Genomic DNA, 17,735 nt, shown 5'->3' on the forward strand with positions numbered 1-17,735 from the left:
ACTCCTGCTCTTTTTTGAGTGTTGTTTGCTTGATATATTTTTTCCCCATCCTTTGAGTTTTAGTTTGTATCTTTAAGTCTAAAATGTGTCTCTTGTAGGCAGCATATAGACGGATCATGTTTTTGTATTCAGTCTGCCACTCTCTGTCTCTTTATTGGTGCATTGAGTCCATTTACCTTCAGAGTAATTATTGATAGGTATGAGTTTAGTGCTGTCATTTTAATGTCTTTTTTGTGTGTTGTTCACAGTTTCTTTGTTCCACTTAATTTTCTGTGTTGCATCATTTTTCTCTATTTATTTTCTTTTCATCTTTTTCATTGTTGTTGGTTTTGTGTTTGCTGAGTCTTCATATTTTTCTAGTTTTTTATTTTGACTTGTAGGATTGTTAGTTTTCTTTGTGGTTACCTTAATATTTACCCCTATTTTTCTAAGTTTATACCAGTCTTTTATTTCTTTATATCACCTTGACTTCCTCTCCATATGCAAAGTGTATGTCTGCAGTTTTTAAGTTCCTCTTTTTTGTTTTAATGTTGTCATCTTTTACTTATTGACATCTGTTTCCCTATTTTCAGCATTTTAACTTTGATTTATTTTTGTGACTCCTCTATCTGGGTTGATATCTGGTTGCTCTGTGCTGTGTTCTAGTCTTGATTTGTTATCCGAAGTTACTGATTTTCTAACTGGAGGACTCCCTTTAGTGTTTCTTGTAATTTGGTTTGGTTTTTGAAAATTCCCTAAACTTCTGTTTATCTGGAAATGCCGTAATTTCGCCATCATATTTGAGAGACAGTTTTGCTGGATACATAATTCTTGGCTGGCAGTTTTTTCCTTCAGTGCTTTATATATGTCATCCCATTGCCTTCTTGCCTGCATGGTTTCTGCTGAGTAGTCCGAGCTTATTCTTATTGACTCTCCTTTGTAGATGACTTTTCGTTTATCCGTAGCTGCTCTTAAAATTCTCTTATCTTTGGTTTTGGCAAGTTTTATTGTAATATGTCTTGGTGACTTTCTTTTGGGATCTACCTCATGTGGGGTTTGATGAGCATCTTGGATAGATATCTTCTTACCTTTCATGATACCAGGGAAGTTTTCTGCCAACAAATCTTCAACAATTCTCTCTGTATTTTCTGTTATCCCCTCCCGTTCTGGTACTCTAATCAGTCGTAGGTTATTCCTCTTGATAGAGTCCCACATAATTCTTAGGGTTTCTTCATTTTTTAAAATCCTTTTATCTGATTTTTCCTCAAATAAGTTGGTGTCAAGTGCTTGATCTTCAATCTCACTAATTCTGACTTCCATTGCCTCAGTTCTGCTCCTATAACTTTCTATTAACTTGTGTGATTCTGAAATTTTATTGTTAATCTTCTGGATTTCTGATTGCTGTCTCTCTATGGATTCTTGTAGCCTGTTGAATTTGTCATTATGCTCTTCTCTGATCTTTTTAATTTTCTCCATTGCGTGTTCTGCGTTTTGCTTAATTTCCTTCCTAATTTCTTGAAGAGTTCTGTATATTAATCTTTTGTATTCTGCCTCCAGTAGTTCCAAGAAATTTTCCTCCTCTGGAATAGTTCTAGATTCTTTATTTTGGGAGCTTGATGAAGCCATCATGGATTGCCTGTTTATGTGATTTGATATTGACTGTTGTCTCCGAGCCATCAATAAATTATTATATTTATTTATTTTATGTTTGCATACAGTGTCCTAGCTTCTTGTTTTGTTTTGGTATGCCCAAATAGGCAGCTCATATGAGCTAGTTTGATTATTGTCACCTTTGAAGCCCTAATGTCCTGTCACCAGGTAGTTAGATCTGTTACTAGTTATGTGAGCGCAGGAGTCCGCCCACTGCCCACTCCTCCTGGATGGATTCAGTTTAGGTGCCAGGTAGATAGCTACCTAGTGTGTGGCATAGGCTCTCACAGTCCTAGACAGCCATGGGTGATTGGTGTAGGCACAGGCATCTGGCTGCAGCAGAAGGACACACTCTGAGCAAGCCTGTGGGCTGACGGCCACCCCTCAGTGTCCAGGAAGAAGGTGTATCCCTGTTCCCTAGAGCGCGTAGGTGGGCGGGTTTTGCAGCTAAACTGTGAGCACTCAATGCTGTTGGTTGTAAGGACTGGGGAGCACCTCTTATTCTTGGGCCCATATTGCAGGTGGCTAGGTGGCATGGGTGGAGCCACCATTCCTCAGGCCCTGACGTAGGTAGGTGAAGACCCTGCTTAATGGGCAGAGCAGTGTCAAATCACACAGACCTGCCACTTCACAGCGGAAACAGTTGAAGTTAGACTTTGGCTATATACCCTGTTGTACTGAGGTAATGTGGGCCTACGCTGTTGAAATGGGCCAACACAAGTCTCTGCAGGGGGAAGGCACTCAACGTCTGTGGATCCCTTATGCCTGTGCCTATGCAAAAGAAGCTGTGCCTATCCTAAGTTCCTGGCTTAGGGGAGCTGGAAGTTTATTTTTTCCCCTGTTTGTTAATTTGTTTATTCTCCAGGGCCAGGGGAATGGCTCAGGGTGTGTGACAGATCCTACTTCTGGCCCAGGGGACTCGGCAATTGCTGAAGCCAGTCTGGGACCGAGTGCAGAGTAGGGAGCAGGGAGGTAAATGGGAGAGAGGCTTTTTCCTAAGGGACGCGGTTTTGATCCTCGTGGTAGGCCGTTCGCAAGTACTTTTGCTGATCTAGGGCTGCTTCTCACTGGTTCTGGGTGGCCGAGTAGACTTTCTACAGCTGGGTCTCTCCTGGTGTGGAATATGCCTCCTGAGCACCACTGCTTGCCTGCCTCACCACTCACCCTTGAGCTGATCAGGCCTGAAGGGCTCAGGCTCTTGCTGGTTCAGCTCTGGCAACTCCTCGCTGCTTCCAAACCGTCTCTCCCTCCTGCTGCCACTCAGTCCGGTTCCTCAACTTTGCCTTAGATATTCAGGGCTCCTAGATTGTCGTATATAATTGATTCACTTGTTTTTTGGGGTCTTTCTTGTAAGAGGGTCAACCGGAAGCATCTGACTACTCCGCCTTCTTGGCCCCGGCTCCCTGTGCTGTATGTCTTTTGTTTTTGGAATTTTTTTCATTTCTTTTGCTTCTGTATTTTTTGTGTGTACTGAGACTGTATGTTTTTCTTCTTTATTTGGTGAGTGGGTTTGTTAACTTTCCTTGTGGTTACTTTGAAATTTACCCCATCTTCCTCAAGTTGAACCAGTCTTTTATTACTTGATATGGCCTTGACTTCCTCTCCATTTGAAAATATTGTGCCTAAACCATTTGTTTCTTTTTTATTGTTCTGAGATTGTTGTCATTTACAGATTGACTTCTCTGGTTCCCTGTTGTAAATTTTTTAGTGTGTTTTATTCTTCAGAGTTCATTCCCCTGATTGGTATCTGGCTGATGCTGTCTTGTGTCCTAGAATCCTAGTTGTTGTCTGATGGTTCTCTAACTGAAGGACTCCCTCTAATAATTCTTGTAAGTTTGGTTTGGTTTTACATATTTCCTTAATTTCTGTTTATCTGGAAATATTCTAATTTTTTCATCACATTTGAGAGAGAGTTTTGCAGGATATATCATTCTTGGCTGGCTATTTTTTTCTTTCAAGGTTTTGTATATGTCTTCCCATTGCCTTCTTGCATGCATGCTTTCTGCTGAGTAATCAGATCTTAGTCTTATTGTTTTCCATTTGTACATGACTTTGTTTTTCTCGAGCTGCTCTCAAGATTCTTTGTGTTTGGTTTTAGTGAGTGTGATTATGATATGTCTTGGTGATTTTTTTTTTTTTTTTGGATCTATCCTATATGATGTTTGTTGAGAATCCTGGATGGTTGGCTCTTCATCTTTTATAATGTTAGGGAAGTTTTCTGTCAGCAAATCTTCAATGATCCTCTATGTGTTTTCCATTTTCTCATACTTTTCTGATCAACTGCAAATTTTTACTTTTGTCTGTAGCCCACATCTTTCTCTGGTGTTCTTCATTTTTCTTCATTCATTTCTTTCATTTTTCCTCAAGATGGTGTCCAAGGATTTGTGTTCAGTTTCACTTATCCTGTCTTCCATTGTTTCAGATTTGCTTCTAAGACCATCTGTTGCCGTGTCCATTTCTGAAATCTTGTTATCTTTTGTATCTTTTATTGCTCTTTTTGTATGATTTCTAGTTGTTTGTTTATTTTGACATTTTGTTACTTTGAATTCTTTCATTTCTTTTGCTGTTTTCCCTGATTTATTGTCTGTATTTTCGATGATTTTGTCTTTTTTAAAATTAAAGAAAAAAATTTTTTTCTGTGTTTTCCTTCATCTCTTGGAGAGCCCTGAATATTAGAGTTTTGAGTTCCCTATTAGGTAGTGACAGTGCCTTTTCTTCTACCAGAAGGTCAACTGGTGTTTTATTTTGATTCCTTTCTTAAGCCATCCTGTCGAACAATATTATTAATGTTGCATGCAAATAAAATTTTGCTGAAGGTCATTCAAAAGCATCTGAAGTGGTATATTGACAGAGAATTGCCAGAAATTCAAGCTGGATTCAAATGAGGATGTGAAACCAGCGATATCATTGCTGATGTCAGATGGATCCTGGCTGAAAGCAGAGAATACCAGAAAGGTGTTTACCTGTGTTTTATTGACTATGCGGAGGCATTCGATTGTGTGGATCATAACAAATTATGGATAACATTATGAAGAACGGGAATTCCAGAACACTTAATTGTGCTCATGAGGAACCTGTTCATAGATCAAGAGGCAGTCGTTCAAACAGAACAAGGAGATACTTCGTGGTTTAAAGTCAGGAAAGGTGTGCGTCAGGGTTGTGTCCTTTCACCATACTTATTCAGTCTGTCTGCTGAGGAAATAATTCAAGAATCTGGAGTATATGAAGAGGAACAGGGCATCAGGATTAGAGGAAGACTCATTAACAATCTGCATTATGCAGATGACACAACCTTGCCTGCTAAAAGTGACGAGAACTTGAAGCATTTAACTGATGATGATCAAAGACCACAGCCTTCAGTATGGATTACACCTCAACATGAAGAAAACAGAAATCCTCACAACTGGACCAATAAGCCACATCATGATAAATGGAGAAAAGATTGAAGTTGTGAACGATTTCATCTTACTTGGCTCCACAATCAACACCCTTGGAAGCAGCAGTCAGGAAATGAAATGACGAATTACATTGGGCAAATCTTCTGCAAAAGACCTCTTTAAAGTGTTAAAAAGCAAAGATGTCACTTTGAAGACTAAGGTGTGCCTGACCCAAGCCATGGTATTTTCAGTTGCCACATATGCATGCCAAAGTTGGACAATGAATAAGGAAGACCGAAGAAGAATTGATGTCTTTGATTGTATTGTTGGTGAAGAATATTGCATACACCATGGACTGCCAAAAGAACGAACAAATGTGTCTTGGAAGAAGTACAACCAGAATGGTGCTTAGAAGCAATGACGATGAGACTACATCTCACATACTTTGGATGTGTTCTCTGGAGGGATTAGTCCCTGGAGAAGGACATCATGCTTGGTAAGGTACAAGGTCAGTGAAAAAGAGGAAGACCCTCAATGAGATAGATTGACACAGTGGCTGCAGCAGTGGACTCAAGCATAAAGATTGTGAGGATGGTGCAGGGTCGGGCATTGTTTTGTTCTGTTGTACATGGGATCCCTGTGAGCTGGAACCGACTCGACAACACCTGATAACAAAAACATATAGTATGTACTCTTTGGTGTATGGTGTGAGTGTATTCGCCTGTGTCATCTTGTAGAAGCTTTGTACTTCTAGCAGTTACACATAGATCTATGATCCATTTCAGTTTTTGCATATGGTATGAATATATGTCATGGATTTTTCCCCCATGGTTATCTGTTTTTTCTAGCACAATTTTTTGAAAAGATTTGCCTTTTCCAATTAAATTGTTTTTATACTTCTGTTGAAAATTAATTGAATGTATAAGTCTGGATCTGTTATTGGACTCTTGATTCTATTCTATTGATTTATTTCACTTTTCTTATGTTAATTCTACACTGTCTTGATTATTATAATTTTATAATGTATCTGGAAATCAATTAGAGTAGGATCTTCAACTTTATTCTTCTTTGTCAAAATCGTTTTGGCTATTTTAGGTTATTTGTGTTTGCATATAATTTTTTGAATCAGAATGTCAATTTCTATAAATCAGCTTGCTAGGATTTTGATTGGTATTGTATTTGCTGTATATATCAATTTTAGAAGAATTGCTATATTAACAATACTGTGTCCTCTGATCCATAACATGGTATATCTCTCTGTTTATTTAGATCTTTAATTTTTCCCAGTAGTGATGTAGTTTTTCTAGAGGTCTTGCGTGTATTTTGTTAAATTTTACCTAAGTAGTTCATGCTATTGTTTTGTGATGCTATTGTTAATGGAATTATATTTAATTTTTATTTTATAGTTGTTCTTTGCTGGTATATAGAAATACAACTCATCTTTGTATGTAATCTTGCATTCTGCAAACTTGCTAATCTCACATAATTGTTCTAGTAGTTGTTTTATAGATCACTTAGGATTTTCTTTGTATACTACCATGTTACCTTTAAATAAAGACACTTTTACTTCTTCTTTTGCAAACTTTATGAATTTTATTTATTTATTTTTGCCTTTTTGTACTGTATAGGATCTCTGGTACACTGTTTAATAGAATGAGAGTGGCCATGCTGTTTTGTTTCCAAATTATGAACAAAACCATTGCCTATTTCACCATTAAGCATAGTGTTAAATATAAGTTTTTTTTTTTTTTTTTTTGTAAATTCCTTTATAAAAGTTCAGGAGGTTCTCTTTTAGTCATAATTTGCTGAGATTGTTTGTTTTTAAAATAGGCATTGAATGTTGTCAGATACTTTACCTGTTTTATTGAGATAATCATATGATTATGATTTTCTCATCAGAATCACGTGATTCGGTTAATGTTGTGAGTTACATTCTTTGAATTTCAATTATTAAATCATTCTTGGAAAAACAACATTTAATCATGATATACTGTATTTTGTATATTTTTCTGGTTTTGTTGCTGAATTTTGTTAAGTATTTTTGGGTGTAAGTTTATGAGGAATATTGATCTGTACTTTTCTGTTCTTGTAATGTTTTTGTCAGAGTGTTATCATGGTTACTGTAGCCTGACTTCCTAAAACAAATTGGGAAATTCTCTTTCCTATATTTTCATTTACGCAAGATTGGTATTTATTTCTTTTTAATTTTATTGAGCTTTAGGTGAATGTTTACAGCACAAATTAGCTTCTCATTAAAAAATTTATACACAAATTCTTTTGTGACATTGGTTGAAATCCCCAAATTGTGTCAGCACTCTCTCTCTTTCCCTTTCCACCCCTGTTCCCTCATGTCCATTTGTCCAGTTTTCCTGTCCCTTCCTGCCTTCATGTCTTTGCTTTTGGGCAGGTGTTGCCCATTTGTTCTCGTATACTTGACTGAACTAAGAAGCGCTTTCCTCACGGGTATTATTGTTTATTTTACAGGCCTGTTTAATCTTTGGCTGAAAGGTGGACTTCTGGAGTAGCTTCCGTTCTGAGTTATCAGTGTGTCCCAGGGCCATAGTCTTAGGGGTTCCTCCAGTCTCCACCAGACCAGTAAGTCTGGTCTGTTTTTTTGTGAATTTGAATTTTGTTCTACATTTTACTCCCACTCTGTCCGGGAACCTCTATTGTGATCCTTGTCAGAGTGGTTGGTGGTGGTAGCCAGACACCATCTAATTCTTCTGGGCTCAGGCTGATGGAGGCTGTGGTTCATGTGGTCCATTAGTCCTTTGGACTGATATTTTCCTTGTGTCTTTGGTTTTCTTCATCCTCATTTGCTTTAGACGGGATGAGACAAATGGATGTATTTTAGATGGCCACTTCCAAGCTTTTAAGACCCCAGACCGTGCTTACCAAAGTAGGATGTAGATCATTTTATTTATGAACTATGTTATGCCAGTTGACCTAGATGTCCCCTGAGACAGTGGTCCCCAGCCCTCAGCTGCAGTAACCTGGTCCCTCAAGGTGTTCAGATGCGTCTACAAAGCTTCTATGACTTTGCCTTGGTTAAGTTGTGCTGACTTTCTCTATATTGTGTGTTGTGTTTTCCTCCACCAAAGTTACCACTTGTCTACTATCTAGTTAGTGATTTCCCATCCCCAGCTCTCTCCTTCCTTGTAACCACCAAAGATTTTTTTTTCCTTTGTGCATAAACCGTTTCTTGGGGTTTTGTAATGGTCCTTTTGTGATTGACTTATTTCACTCAGCATACTGCTCTCCAGATTTATCCATGTTGTGAGATGTTTCACAGATTCATCGTTGTTCTTTCTTATTGTGTAGTATTCCATTGTCTGTATGTACCATAATTTATTTATCCATTTGTCTGGGGGACTTAGGTTGTTTTAGTATTTCTTTCTTCAGTGCTTGATAGAATTTTTGACTGAATGCATTTGGTCCTGGCATTTTATTTGGAGAAAGTTCTTCAATAATAAATTTCAATTTCTTTAACAAAATTAGGGTTATTAAGAATTTCTATTTATCTTGAATCGGTTTGTTAAGTTTGTGTTTTTTCAAGGAATTTCTCTGAAACTGCCAAATTTATTGTCATAAAATTGTTCAGAATAATGTGATTATTTTTCATTGGTTCCATCAGTCATTAAGAGAAGGGTATTAAAATTTAGTGATTATGATTTTTAATTTGTCTATTTCTTTAATTCTGTTAGTTGTTGCTTTATGTATTTTGAAGCACAGTTATTAGGTGCATACACAACCAGGATTGATATCTTTCTTATGAATTAAAACTTATATTGTTTCAAAAATATTATAATTTAAAAAATACTTTTTTAATTTTGATATAATTTTAGACTCAACAGAAAATTGTAAAGGTAGTACATAGAGTCCCATTTACCCTTCACTGAGCTTCCCCGAATAGCAACATCTTCTATAACTAAAGTATCAAAACCAGGAAATTGATATTGGTAGAGTGCTACTAACTAGAGTAACGACTTTATTCAGTTTTTATATTTTTACATGCATTCATTTTTGTATATGTGTATAGTTCTGAGTACTTTGATCCTGCATATAGATTCTTGTTATTGCCACCACAACCAAGATATACAACTCCTCCATCACCACAAAAAGAACTCCCTGTGCCCCCCTTTATACTGTCATCCCTCATGCCCATTTCTTTTCTCTGGCAACTAGTCTGTTCTCTGTGTCTGTAGTTTTGTCATTTTGAAAAATGCAATCATATTTTGATATTGAATTTTTTTTTTGCTAAGCATAATACCCTTCAGATTCATCCAGGTTGTTGCTTGTATCACTAATTTGTTACTTTTTATTGCTGGATAGTATTCTATTGTATGGATAAACAGTTTGTTTAATCGTTCACCATTGAAGGACATTTGGGTTGTTTTCAGTTTTTTACTATTACAAATAAAGCTGCTATGACTATTTTCTAACTACTGATCCGTCTTCTTTGTTTCCAACTTTCACATTCCAATTAGTCTATGCCACAGATAATAGTGACTTAGACAAGACAGGTAGCAGTGGAGATGGAGAAAAAGCATATATTTGGTATATATTTTGGAGGTAGAGCTGAAAGTTTAATTGGCATGTGAGGTTTCATAATTGCTGTATTTTCTTGAGGGAATTATACCCTTCTCACCAGAAAATGAAATTGGGTTGGGGATACTATGACTTTCAAATTGAATGCAATTAGAGATCTCTTACATCTTAACACAGTTACGTAATTCAGCAATCTAAAGTGAAGGAGGAGGAAGCTTATGTAAAGACAGATTGGCTTTTGAACATTGCCTCTGTCTTTGTCCTTCTCTCATTTCAGATTTCAGGTGCTGCATTTGATAGTGAAGAAATAAGCTTTCTGTTTCAGGCAGAAGTTCTCACCTACCTCCCTTCTCTGCCTGACAGCCCAATTGCTATCTTTCTGCTTAGTGTAGCAACCTTTGTCTGTAAGTCTCTAGGCAAAATTTTGCAAATGCCTACTGGGTTCATGCTGAACCTTAACAACCTTGGAGACTGCCTTTCTAATTCCCTTGTCAGAGGCTCCCCATCAGCTATAGTGGCGCTGATGCTTAGGCCCTGATGACACCATCACTGTCAATATTGCAGATCTTTAGTGGTCTAAAACCAACCAACCAACCAAAACCCAAACCCATTGCCATCAAGTCAATTCCAACTCCTAGCAACCCTGTAGGATGTAGTTGAACTGCCCCGTAGGGTTTCCAAGGCTGTAAATCTTTATGGGAGCAGACTGCCACAACTTTCTCCCGAGGAGCAGCTGGTGGGTTCGAACTGCCGACCTTTCGGTTAGCAGCTGAGTGCTTAACCACGGCGCCGTCACGGCTCCTTAGTAGTCTAACTAAAGCCAAACCAAACCCATTGCCGTTGAGTCAATCCAGCTCATAGTGACTCTATAGAACAGAGTAGAACTACCCTGTAGGATTTCCAAGGAGCGGCAGGTATATTCGAACTGTCGTGCTGACCTTTTGGTTAGCAGCTGAGATCTTAACCACTGCATTACCAGGGTTCCTTAGTAGTCTAAAGAACCCTAAATAGTTTTCTGCGTTGGTCTTTTTTTTTTTTTTTAATAATTTTATTTTTTTGTTGTTAAGAATATACACAGCAGAACATACACCAATTCAACAATTTCTACATATACAGTTAAGTGATATCGATTAGATTCTTCAAGTTATATTACCATTCTCACCCTCCTTTCCCAAACTGTTCCTCCCCCATTAACATAAACTCACTACCCCCTGAGTTTCCTATCCAATCTTTTGAGTTGCTGTTGTCAGTTTGATACCACGTGGATAGTTAGTTCTTTAAAAGAGCACAATGCTCAAGGCAGACATTCTTTACTACTTAAACTTAACTATTGTTTAGTGGGTTTTTTTTGTTGTTGTTGTGCTTTAGGTAAAAGTTTACAGTGAAAATTAGTTTCTCATTCACAAATTTATACACAAATTGTTTTGTGACATTGGTTGCAGTCCTTGCATTGTATCAGCACTCTCGCTCTTTCCTTTTCCACCCCAAGTTCCCCATGTTCATTTATCCAGTTTTCCTGTCCCTTCCTGCCTTCTCATCTTTGCTTTTGGTACGGTGTTGCCCATTTGGTCTCATATACTTGATTGAACTAAGAAACACTTTCCTCATGGGTGCTATTGTTTATTTTACAGGCCTGTCTAATCTTTGGCTGAAGGGGGGACTTCTGGAGTGGCTCCAGTTCTGAGTTATCAGTGTGTCCCAGGGCCATAGTCTCAGGGGTTCCTCCAGTCCCTGTCAGACCAATAAGTCTGGTCTTTTTTTTTGTGTGTGTGAATTTGAATTTTTTTATACATTTTTCTCCCACTTTGTTCGTGAACCTCTATTGTGATCCCTGTCAGAGTGGTTGTTGGTGGTAGCCAGGCACCATCTAGTTCTTCTGGGCTCAGGCTGGTGGAAGCTGTGGTTCATTATGGTCCATTAGTCCTTTGGACTAATATTTTCCTTGTGTCTTTGGTTTTCATCATTCTCCTTTGCTTCAAACAGGATGAGTCCAATAGATGTATTTTAGATGGCCACTCACAAGCTTTTAAGACCCCAGACACCACTCACCAAAGTAGGATGTAGATCATTTTCTTTACGAACTATGTTATGCCAGTTGACCTAGATGTCCTCTGAGACAATAGTCCCCAGCCCTCAGCCCAATAACTTGGTCTCTAAATTGTTTGGGTATGTCTAGAAAGCTTCTATGACTTTGCCTTGGTCAAGTTGTGCTGACTTCCCCTATATTGTGTGCTGTCTTTCCCTTCACCAGAATTACCACTTGTCTACTATCTAATTAGTGATTTCGCATCCCCAGCCCTCTCCTCCTTCGTAACCATCAAAGATTTTTTTTTTTTTGTATGTGTGTGTAAACTCTTTCTTGCGTTTTTATAATAGTGGTCTCATACAATATTTGTTCTTTTGTGATTAACTGAATTCACTTAGCATAATGCCCTCCAGATTCATCCATGTTGTGAGATGTTTAGCAGATTCGTCATTGTTCTTTATCCTTGTGTAGTATTCCCCTGTGTGTTTGTACCATAAGTTTGTTTATCCTTTCATCTGTTGATGGACACTTAGGTTGTTTCCATGTTTTTGCTATTGTGAATACTGCTGCGGTGAACATTGGTATGTATATGTCTATTTGTGTGATGGTTCTTCTTTCTCTAGGATATATTGCTAGGAGTGGGACTGCCGTATCGTATGATATTTCTATTTCTAGATTTTTAAGGAGATGCCATATTGTTTTCCATAGTGATTGTACCATTTTACATTCTCACCAGCAGTTCATAAAAGTTCTAATCTCTCCACAACCTCTTCAACATTTTTTATTTTCTGTTTTTTTGATTTGTGCCTGTAATGTTGGGGTGAGATGGTATCTCAATTTAGTTTTGATTTGCACTTCTGTAATGGCTAATGGGGGCCCTGGTGGTGCATTTGTTAAGAGCTTGGCTACTAACCAAAAGGTTGGCAGTTCGAATTCATCAGCTGCTCCTTGGAAATCCTATGGAGCAGCTCTACTCTGTCCTGTAGGGTCTCTATGAGTTGGAATCGACTTGACGGCAGTGCGTTTGGTTTGGTTTTAATGGCTAATGGTCGCGAACATTTTCTCATGTGTCTGTTAGCTGCCTGAATGTCTTCTTTGTTGAGTTGTCTGTTCATATCTTTTGCCCATTTTTTAGTTGGGTTATTTATCTTTTTGTTGTTAAGGTGTTGAAGTATTCTGTATATTTTAGACCCTTGTTGGATATGTCATAGCCAAAGACTTTTTCCCAGTCTGTACTCTTTTGGTGAGTCTTTTGATGAGCATAATGTTTAATTTTTAGGAGTGCCCAGTTATCTGGTTTATCTTCTGGTATTTGTGCATTGTTAATTATGATTTGTATTGTATTTATGCCATGTATTAGGACCCCTAGTGTTGTCTGTATTTTTTCTTCCATGATCTTTATTGTTTTAGATTTTATGTTTAGGTCTTTGATCCATTTTCAGTTAGTTTTTAAGTATTGTGTGAGGTATGGGTCCTGTTTCATTTTTTTACAGATGGACATCCAGTTTTGCCAGGAGCATTTGTTAAAAAGACTGTCTTTTCCCATTTTAATGGACTTTGGTCCTTTTTCAAGGATCAGCTGTCCACAGAGGGATGGATTTACGTCTGGGTTCTCAATTCTGTTCCATTGATCTGTGTGTCCGTAGTTGTACCAGTACTAGGCTGTTTTGACTACTGTGGCTGTGTAATAGTTTCTGATTTCAGGTAGCATGTTGCTTCCTGTTTCATTCTTTTCTTCAGTAATGCTTTGCTTATCTGGGGCCTCTTTCCTTTCCATATAAGGTTGGCAGTTAAAAAGTGCTGTTGGTATTTGGATCAGGATCATATTATATCCATAGTTTGCTTTGGGTAGAATTGACATTTTCACAATGTTGAGTCTTCCCATCCATGTGCATGGTATGTTTTTCCATTTATGGTGGTCTCTTTTGGTTTCTTGCAATAGTGTTTTGTAGTGTGTTTTTTTTTTTTTTTTCCAAATAGGTCTTTTATGTCTCTGGTTAGATTTGTTTCTAAATATTTTATCTTTTTAGAGGTTAATGTAAATGGTATTGTTTTCCTGATTTCTTTTTCAAAGTTTTCTTTTTTGGTGTATAGGAATCTAACTATTTTTGTGTGTTTATCTTGTATTGTGCTACTCTGCTGAATCTTTCTATTAGTTCCAGTAGTTTTCTTGTGGAATCTTTGGGGTTCTGTATGTATAGTATATCATCTGCAGATAGGAATAGTTTTACTTCTTCCTCTCCTATTTAGATGTCGTTTATTTCTTTTTCTTGTCTTATTACTCTAGCTAGGACTTCCAGCACAGTGTTAAATAGGAGTGGTGATAAAGGACATGATAAAGGGCTTGTTCCTGCTCTCAGGGGGAATGCTTTCAGCCTCTCTCCATTGAGAATGATATTGTCGGTTGGTTTAGCTTAGATACCCTTTATTATGTTGAGAAATTTCCCTTGTATTCCTATTATATTGAGAGTTTTTATCAGGAATAGGTGTTGGACTTTATCAAATGTCTTTCCTGCATCGATTGAGAGGATCATGTGATTCTTTTCTTTTGTTCTATTATGTGGTGGATTACGTTGATTAATTTTCTAATGTTGAACCATCCTTGACATACCTGGTATGAATCCCACTTGGTCGTGGTGTATTATTTCTTGATATGATGCTGAATTCTATTGGCTAGAATTTTGTTGAGAATTTTTGCATCTATGTTCATGAGAGATATTTGCATCTATATTCATGAGAGATATTGGTCTATCATTTTCTTTTTTAGTGGTGTCTTTGCCTGACTTTGGTATCAGGGTTATGCTGGCTTCATAAAATGAATTTGGGAGTATTCCTTTCTCTTCTGTGTTCTGAAATAGTTTGAGTAGTACTGGTATGAACTCTTCTCTGAATGTTTGGTAGAATTCTCCATTGAAGCTCTCCAGGCCGGGGCTTCTTTTTTGGGGAGTTTTTTTTTTAATTACCTCTTCGATCTCTTCTCTTGTTATGGGTCTCTTCAGAATTTCTATCTCAGTTTATGTTAGTTTAGGTACCGTGTTTCTAGAAATTTGTTCATTTCGTCTAGGTTCTCAAATTTGTTGGAGTACAATTTTTCATAGTATTCTGTTATCATTATTGTTTAGTTTTAAGAAAACATCAGGAGATATTTTATGCTTAAGGTTTAAGATTTAAAGATTATATCAGGGCAATAGTTTTGGGTGTTCATCCTGCCTCCATGGCTCCAGAAAGTCTGTATTCCATGTATATTTGAATTCTGTTCTGCATTTTCTCCCTTTGGATAAGGATTCTTTTATAGAATCTTTGAAGAAAACATTCAATAGGCAAGTACTATCCAGTTCTTCTTGTCTCATGGCAAAGGATGCAGTTGTTCATGGTGGCAGCCAACCACAAGTTCCATTTCTTCCTCCTATACCAGGCTCTTTTTCTTCCTCTGTTGTTCCAGGCGAGTAGATGGCTACTTGCAAACTTTTGAAGACCTCAGACACTGCATAATGAACTAGGAGACAGATCGGAAGCACTAAACATGTTATTAGGCCTAATAACTGGATGACCCATGAAACCGTAACTCTAATCCCCTAAATCAAGAAACCAAATCCTGTGAGGTATTTGGTTGTACATAAGCAGCCTCAGCAGCTACTCTTTGTTGTTGTTGTAAATATATCTTTAAACAACTTTTGCTAATTCAGCTTTTTATAGGTTTACAACTTATTGACAACAATTACATTAATTGGCTGTGCAACCTTACCCTTAATCAATGTAATTTTTCCATCCCCTTAAACCAAAACTCAGTGCTCCATAAGCAATAATGCTTCCTCCCTCCTTTTTCCCTTCTCTCTTGTCCCTGGTAACCACTAATAAACTTTGGTCTTTATACATTTGCCTGTTCTTGTCTTTTTATATATGTGAGGTCATATAGTATTTATTCTTTTGTGATTTGCTTACTTTACTCAGCATCATGTCTTCAGCCTCCTTCTATGTATCAAAACTTCATTTATCTTTCTGGCTGAGAAGTATTCCATTGTATGTACATACCATATTTTGTTTATACATTAATCTCTTGATGGACATTTAGGTTGTTAATACCTTTTGGCCATTGTGAATAATGCTGCAGTGAATGTTGGTGTACATATATCTGTTCCTATTGTTGCTTTCAAATCCCTTGGGTATATTCTTAGCAGTGGAATTGCTGAGTCATATGGTAGTTCTATTTTAATTTTTTGAGGAACTGCCACATTGTTTTCCACAATGGCTCTACTGTTTTGCATTCCTACCACCAATGGACAAGGTTCCAATTTCCCCACATCCTCACTAACATTTGTTATTTTCTGTTTCTTTCTTTCTTTCATTTTTTTAAAATCTTAGCCATCTGTCGTTGTTAGGTGCCGTCGAGTTGATTCTGACTCACAGCAACCCTATGTACCACAGAATGAAACACTGCCTGGTCCTGCGCCATGCTGACAATCATTGTTATGCTTGAGCCCCTTGTTGCAGCCATTATGTGAATCCATCTCATTGAGGATCTTCCTCATTTTCGCTGACCCTGTACTTTACCAAGCATGATGTCTTTCTCCAGGGACTGATGCCTCCTGACAACATGTCCAAAGTAGGTGAGAAGAAGTCTTGGCCATTCTTACTTCCAAGGAGCATTCTGGCTGTACTTCTTCCAAGACAGATTCGTTGATCCTTTTGGCAGTCCAGGGTGTATTCAATTTTCTTCACCAACACCATAATTCAAAGGCGTCAGTTCTTCATTCTTCCTTATTCATTGTCCAGCTTTGGCACATATGAGGCGATTGAAAATACCATGGCTTGGGTCAGGCGCACCTGAGTCTTCAAGGTGACATCTTTGCTTTTCAGTACTTTAAAAAGGTCTTCTGCAGCAGATTTGCCCAATGCAGTGCGTCTTTTGATTTCTTGACTGCTGTTTCCATGGGTGTTGATTGTGGATCCAAGTAAAATGAAGTCGTTGACAACTTCAGTCTTTTCTCCATTTATCATGATGTTGCTTATTGGTCCAGTTGTGAGAATTTTTGTTTTCTTTATGATGAGGTGTAATCCGTACTGAAGGCTGTGGTCTTTGATCTTTATCAGTAAGTCCTTCAAGTCCTCTTCACTTTCCATAACCAAGGTTGTATCATCTACATAATGTGGGTTGTTAGAGTCTTCCTCCAATCCTGATGCCCTGTTCTTCTTCAGTCCAGATTCTCGGATTATTTGCTCAGCATACAGATTGAATAGGTATGGTGAGAGGATACAACCCTGAAGCACACCTTTCTTGACTTTAAACCACGCAGTATCCCCTTGTTCTGTTTGAACAACTGCCTTTTGATCTATGTACAGGTTCCGCATGAGCACAATTAAGTGTTCTGGAATTCCCATTCTTCGCAATGTTGTCCATAATTTGTTATGATCCACACGGTCAAATGCCTCTGCGTAGTCTATAAAACACAGGTGAACATCTTTTTGTTATTCTCTGCTTTCAGCCAGAATCCGTTTGACATCAGCAATTATATATCCCTGGTTCCATGTCCTCTTCTGAATCTGGCCTGAATTTCTGGCAGTTCTCTGTCAATATACTACTGCAACCACTTTTAAATTGTCTTCAGCCAAATTTTGCTCGCATATGATATTGATATTGTTCGATAATTTCCGCATTCAACTTGATCACCTTTCTTGGAAATAAGCATAAATTTGGATCTTTTCAGTTGGTTGGCCAGGTAAGCTGTCTTCGAAATTTGTTGGCATAGATGAATGAGCACTTGCAGTGCTGCATCCATTTGTTGAAACATCTCAGTTGATATTCTGTCAGTTCGTGGAGCCTTGTTTTTCGCCAGTGCCTTCAGTGCAGCTTAGACTTCTTCTTTCATTACCATCAGTTCCTGATCAGATGGTACCTCTTGAAATGGTTGAATGTTGCCGATACTTTTTTGTATTGTGACTTCATGTATTCCTTCCATCTTCTTTTGAGGCTTCCCTGTGTTGTTTAATATTTTCCTTGTGGAATCGTTCACTATTTCAACGCGAGGCTTGAATTTTTTCTTAAGTTCTTTCAGCTTGAGAAGTGCCGAGCATGTTCTTCCCTTTTGGTTTTCTATCTCCAGCTCTTTGCACATGTCACTGTAATACTTTACTTTGTCTTCTCGAGCTGCCCTTTG

At 37.8% G+C, this 17,735-nt stretch overlaps 1 protein-coding gene across 1 annotated transcript in view; it reads left to right on the forward strand.

The window, feature by feature from the left end:
- CCDC7 (coiled-coil domain containing 7) overlaps nt 1–17,735 on the forward strand; it is a 138,676-nt gene that overhangs the window by 19,304 nt on the left and 101,637 nt on the right. The gene's annotated exons all lie outside the window — the stretch shown is intronic.

The sequence above is a fragment of the Trichechus manatus genome, unplaced genomic scaffold (genome assembly GCF_000243295.1).
Source record: "Trichechus manatus latirostris isolate Lorelei unplaced genomic scaffold, TriManLat1.0 scaffold00195, whole genome shotgun sequence".
Taxonomy (NCBI): domain Eukaryota; kingdom Metazoa; phylum Chordata; class Mammalia; order Sirenia; family Trichechidae; genus Trichechus; species Trichechus manatus.